We start from the raw sequence: 6,731 nt of genomic DNA on the forward strand, positions 1-6,731 counted from the left end.
GTGTGTGTGTGTGTGTGTGTGTGTGTGTGTGTGTGTGTGTGTGTGTGTGGGTGTGCGTGTGTGTGTGTGTGTGTGTGTGGTGGGAATGGTGAACCCTGTTTAGTATGCCTAGCCACCAACACGAAGGATAACAAAGCTAGACCTCCATTGTGTTTAGAGCTGTTCTACAGGGGTTATATGGCATCAGACATTTTTTCAGATCATTGTTTTTGTTTACCATTGATAGACTCCAATTCGAGAAAAAAGTTTGGGCTTTCTGATGTATTCATCCAGACAGCCCATTTATGCCAAGAAGCTGAAGACCAGAGTCTTTTCTGTATGAAGCAACAATCAAATTTATAATTCATAAAAGCTAATGCATTGTTTCTGTTCTGTCGTATTTCTCTTTTGCTCGGTTATTCTGTTGCCCCGTCCAGGCTGTGAACTGAATTCTCTCAGGGAAAAAGGTTGGCAGTTTAATGTCTGTGTTGAAACGAGAAGTTTGAAAGACAAAGTGTTATATCTGTACATATGCGTATGTGTGTAAACTGATTTAAATCGCTCTTTGAGCCCTGCAGAATGGCGCTTTAAATGTTAAATGGGGGTTGAAGCCTGCCTGAACTAATTTGTAGGGCTTTGCACCATGTTGACATTTAAATGTGATAAGAATAGCAAACTGTACCGCCGACCTATTTTGAAGATGCTTTTGGAATACATTCACATCAGCTGTGGCCTATAATTAATAAAAAAAGACAGGCCTCCCTTGCTCTAGATTTGATTATAATACAACCTTATAAACACACCAGGGATAGATGAGAGAAGACGAAGGAGAGGAACTGGGGTAGGAAATAGAAGGGAAGAATAACAGGAATAAAAACAAGAGAAATGATGGAGGCAGGAATTAAGAGGGAGGTGGATTGCGAACACCTGGTCTTTGAGGCAGATTGCGTTGGCTGGCTGCTGTGCTATCACATTACTCTGATCCTGCCTCTCTTGTTTGTCAGAGAATTGAGAGAGAGAGTAGGTGGGGTGGTGGGGTCTGAAAAATCAGCATGCAAATAACACCACATTGTTAACTTAATCAGATGCAGGGGGAGAAAATATGGAGAGGCATGGAAGGAGCGTGGTGGGGCTGAGAGAAGGCAGGGAGGAGGCCGGGGCGGTTTGTGGTGATGGGAGACGGCAGCGGGCACACACATTCTAACCACCAACACCACTGTCCAAATCCAACACCTTGAGCTGCTCTGGATCCCGTGGAGGAGATCCAGCTCTTCCCCGTGCTCCTGCGCATTGAGGAACTTGTGGGAAACTGAAGCAACCTCCTCGGCTTTGCATCAAGCAGCAGCCACAGTGGTTTAACTCAAGCTTGTCAGGACCAGATTGCTGGTGTCAGGCTTTTTTTTTTTTTTTGTTCTTAATGCTTCTCTTGATCTCAAAATATTTCCATCATAAACAATAAAAGCGGCAAAGTCCAAGTAACTCCTAGCAGCCACTTAGACATTCATGTGCAGTGTGTCTTATACATACAAACGGCCCCTCCCCACAAACCACAGCTGTTTCGATTTAAACAATATAGAAAGAGTCATTAAAGTTGTCCAAAGAGAAAGCCACACAGCAGGCATGTTTGTCTGATAGGGCAGTTCCTTGAAAGTGTCCTCATAAAAAAATAGGAAAAATGAAAAAACAAAGTTCMCATACACATAGTCTGTATAACATGCTTGCATTTAAAAAAAAACATCCACTGTTTTACTGAACTTAGACCCTCAGCAGAGCACAGATAGACAAAAAACAAACTTTGTGTAAAAGTGTGTGGTCTTAATGAGTGTGCGCTGTGAAAAATAAGTTGGTGACAATTTTGCTGGTCATACAGGGTAGAAGAGAATGAAAACAACAACAACAACAAAACAACAACAACTATCTAACAGGACAGCTTCAAGCGTCGAGCTCCGGTGTAGCTGAACAAGAGGGATCCTGGGACATGGAGATGGACATGAAGACACCACATTTTAACTGTCAAATGACTTAGCTGGAGTTAATCACAACATATAACAAAACATGTTTGACAACTGGTTGATTCATATTCATAAATCAAAACGCATTATTAAGGATTTACCATGTAGTTATTTGTGTGTGGTTGTTTTGGTATCATGGAAGTAAGTGGTGGTATTGTGAGCCAGAAAATCAGAAAATATAGAAAATGCATAAAAGAAACATAAAAAACAAGAAACTGTTACCTGCAGCCCAAATCTGTGACAGTGTCTGAAATTGAATCATTGACATCGCAACGCATGCATTAAAAAAGGCTATACAGAAATGTAAAATGCAGTGTAAAACTCATGGAGCAACAGCACATCCTTTATTAAAAAAATATTTCCTTTGATGTTTGCCCAAATCAGAAAAAAAAGTGTACTTAAAAAAGTCCTGCAGATCAATAACAGAAATAGGCTCTAAAGTTATTTAGACAACAGCACTTTATTTTAGCTACTTACAAATCATGCTTAATGAATGCAAAGGTAAAGATCAACATACTCAGAAATAATTTGACAAAACTGGCAAAAAAAAAAAAAACACAACAAAGTACAACATAATATTAAATATACAATGTAAATAGTTATTTAAGTGTTATCAAATTAATTAATCACATCACCAATTAATAGATTGAAATGTTTAGTGACTGATTTATATAAAATATTTATGTAAAAGACAGTAAGGGAGGGGATTTTTGTCTCCACAAAAACAGGAAATTATTTGTGTTGTTTTGGTTTTGCAATGCAGACTTGGGGAACAGACAGTTATCTCCTACTGTGTAAGTTGTGTCTTTTCCTAAATACTGCTGTCCTTTGAAAAATATATACATTATAAGTAAACAAACACAAACAAAACAAATAAACAAAAAAGACATAAAACAGTCTAATAACAATTTAATATAATTTAACAAAAATGAAAAAAAAAATATTGTTTATTACAAATTGACCGCATGTATATTCTCTGCTAAATGATTATGTTGCTTTTGTCTTGATAATACGTATGAAGACAAGGGATGTTACAAACCTTTATTTAGAGCACGAAGACCCCACCCACCCATTTCCTCTTAATGTGTAAACCTTGGCATCCTTAGTAGTTCACTCATAAAAAACTTTGAGTATCAAGACTCCTCTTTACGTTGACTGTTGCACCAATCATGGGCAAATCTGACTCCTCAAAATCAAGATAGAAATGCTCTAAATACCAAACTCATTTCTTCACTTAGGTGTTAAAACTGCCCTTTGTGAAACAACCCAAGTTTTTATTTAAATATCTGATGAGCTTTGAGAAAACTGCACATTTCTTTAATTCATTTTGCACAATACRTATGTATGTATTCCAACTGTTTACTTATCAAGTTAATAGAAAAACCTTAAAACTGTTCCTCAGGAGTTTAACCCAACTTTTTACTTTAATCATTGCTTTTCTCTGTGTCACTGGCATCGTTGCAAACAGTGCTTCCCTGGCATCCCTTATCTCTCTTTGCTTGCATTCTCTTCATCACTCTTTCATTTTTTTTYTGTTTCACTCTGTAAACCTTTTCATCGCACTCCATTCCACTGAACCCCATCTCTAATCTTAAGAGCAGTCACTATTTTGTTTCCTGATAAAGTTTGATAGATAAACATGCTCTCTTATGTTTCTAAGACCCTCCACCCTCTCCAAGAGCACACCCCTCCAAAGCACTTCCTCTGCTACAATTAGTCTGTAATAAATACACCCTGGCCTTAAAGTAGAAATTCTCTCCCTCACTCTGACTCGCTTTCCTTTTATATTAAGTGCTACATTAGATCACTGTGCGTATCTAACTTTGAAGTGAAAGCAGAGAGTGTACTGTTTTTTTCTTCTTTCTCTCTCGTTCACCAGTCACACTGAAAGTGTGTGAGAACAAAAGCACTTATAACACCACTAAGAGATATTGTAACATATGCAGACAATTGCAAGCATTTCCACTCAAGTCTTGGTTTCCTGATGGCTTTGATAAGATTTGTTTGTTTTTTTAAACAGGAAATGTGCTGCTTTAAAAAAAAGACAGCGGTTACAAAGTCAGTTAAACTTCTTCTCAGACAGCTGAAGTTCTGTTCAAAGCTCTTCAGATTAACAAAAAAAAAAAAGGCAGAAAAATGAGAGAGGAGAAAGATGGAAAGTAGGAGTTTATCAAAGTGATGGAATAAAGAGAGATTTAACACGGTCATATTAAAAAGACATGCAGCAGTTTCAATATTTAAAAATCCCATTTGCTTCGACAGAAGAGCTTTTTCATTCAAGAGCATATGGCAGCAGTACCTGTATCCAGACTCTCTTATCTTCCTCAAAGAAAAAGAGTGGGCGGGGGGGGTACTTTCAAACAGACATCGAGACATTGAAGAATCATTCAATTATCGGCAGCATGATGTAAAATAATTACCTGACTCGCTTCCTGTAATGAATGCAGCTAATTACCCATAGACTTTTGTTTTAGTTGAAAAAAGAAAGAGAAAGTCCCTAACTCCCAACAGGAGAGAAGCTGTGAAAAGATATGTTGTATGTTGAGGCAGCAGCTATCCTGTCTGTTAACACACACACAATGTGCACTCTGACTCCGCTATAGACTCACTTGGCTTGAAGGCACAATTTACCTCTCAGCGATGCACATGCAGCTACGAGTAAATAGTCGAGAGTGCAAAAAAAAAAATCCTTCTCTTAATTAGCTGTGTAACAATTAAAGTCTCCTTTTAGTAAATTGAACCTTTGTCTCCCTTGCCTCCTTAGCTGGATTTCAGCACCTGTCACAACAACCCCTCCCTTTACCACCACCTTTGCTGCTGCCACACACCCACCACTATTACCTCCACAGCCACCCCCTCCTTGACTAGAGTCATTATGCAAAACTCTACCAGAAAGCGCCCAGCATGAGTGGAAGAAAACAGCAATTATTTCTGATATTCTGTTATTTAGGGCGTATTGACATTCAGCTATTCCTTTTTCTTTCTGTTTGTCTCTTTCTTTCTGCCGTCACCCGAAAAATCAGAGTGGAACAAAACTGAACTTTGCATTTGTTTCCATCTTTAATCTCAGAGGTCATCAAAGTGCATCACCAAACTTTCTGCTGCTGACACGCAATTCTCAGACTGACCATTGATGTGAAGTTGAACGGATACCCTGTGATCATTGTCCTTTTGGCTTCTCTCTTCCAATAATTTAACCACAAGTGAGCACTTCACAGCACCTTTGTCTCTGCAACGTACACATGTTCACACGTGTCGTGGCCTTTTTTTCTGACTAATTTGACAGGAAGTAGTGTTTAACCACCAGTCTCAAAAAAGACTAAAGTGAATAGGTACAGTACATACCGTATTTATTCAAGTATAATACGTAAAATTAAATCCATAAAATCATCCATAAAGTTTGGGGCTAGTACTATACTCAAATAAATATTTTATTTGTGTATTTTAACTGAAATATCGGCTTCATTCACAAAATGCCTGAGTCTGGAAATGAGACCACGACGTAAAAAGCAGTTGAAGCAAGCTTACCTCTGACACTYCTTCATGCCTCAGAGCGAGATAATAACAGATCCAGGCAGGTGACACGATGTAAAAAAACAAAGAAAAAAAGGCAGTCCTGCACCTTAGTAATGACAACGAACTAATGGCATTAGCATGTGACCAGGCCGCTGCTGGAACAACAATAAACATGTTTGTCTGTAATGGCGGCCGTCTACCGGTGTTCTGAAAAAGTTTGTATCCCTGAAAAAAGGTTTCCCCACCAGAGGGGGCACTCGCAAGTATGAAGTAATCTGCTTTTCCCCCAGAAGATGGCCCAAATCTCATGTGAAGTCTCAGACTTTTGTGTTGGCGCATCCTGGTGGACTACATGTTAAATGCCTGAATTCACATGATGCTGCTACAGCTGATATATATTTGTTGTCAAAATACCTTTTAGTACATATGTTGTTAAAATAAAATGAACAGTTCAATGATAATTTTAGTGATATGTATAAAGACTGTAAAGGCTGAAAAATCTTGAAGTCTGTATGAAATTGGAGGTAGTTTGAGGATGAAATTTTTTTATGCATTTTAAGCTCAAAAAATGGGAGGGGGTCGTATTATACATGAGATCGTATTGTACACAAATAAATATGGTAATACAACAAAAGGATCATACTGTAGTTTTGAAGGACTGAATTAGTCACCTGCACTCATACCATCACAAAAGATTACTCCACTACGTAAAAAAATAAAAAATAAATAATAAAAATCCAGAATGTAACTGATCTTTGCAAGGCCTTGACAAGTATTTTAAGGATGTAATACAAACACCGTGAGCTCTGCATGATGAGTGACTAGTTGATGAATGTTTTGAGAATATTTTTGAGTATAAATTCCACTGCAAGATTGTTGAGGTTTATCGTTTCGATGGCAGTGTGTAAAGGACCTGGTTAAGCTTGCGGGAGGGTGATGGCTATATTGTAGGTGAGCTGTTGAGAACCTGAAGCAGAACTTGGCTTGCTGGTTTCTTAAAACTGTGATTGTGACAAAGCTGCATATGTGATACCTTTAGCAGTCATACATGTCAAGTTGTATAGATTGTCAGTAAATTAAACAAAGTTTCCCCAATTTGCATGTATGCAGCTATACAGAACAATTTTATGTTTTTTTTTTTAACATTGAAGATAATTTAATTAAGTCTCAGGCCGTCTGTAAGGAAGTAAGTTTGCCTCATCATCTCCTCTCTGCTCCTCTGCC

General features: G+C 38.1%; 1 protein-coding gene across 1 annotated transcript in view; it reads left to right on the plus strand.

The window, feature by feature from the left end:
- znf536 (zinc finger protein 536) overlaps positions 1 to 6,731 on the plus strand; it is a 192,327-nt gene that overhangs the window by 82,343 nt on the left and 103,253 nt on the right. The gene's annotated exons all lie outside the window — the stretch shown is intronic.

Source organism: Austrofundulus limnaeus, unplaced genomic scaffold, assembly GCF_001266775.1.
Source record: "Austrofundulus limnaeus strain Quisiro unplaced genomic scaffold, Austrofundulus_limnaeus-1.0 Scaffold40, whole genome shotgun sequence".
Taxonomy (NCBI): domain Eukaryota; kingdom Metazoa; phylum Chordata; class Actinopteri; order Cyprinodontiformes; family Rivulidae; genus Austrofundulus; species Austrofundulus limnaeus.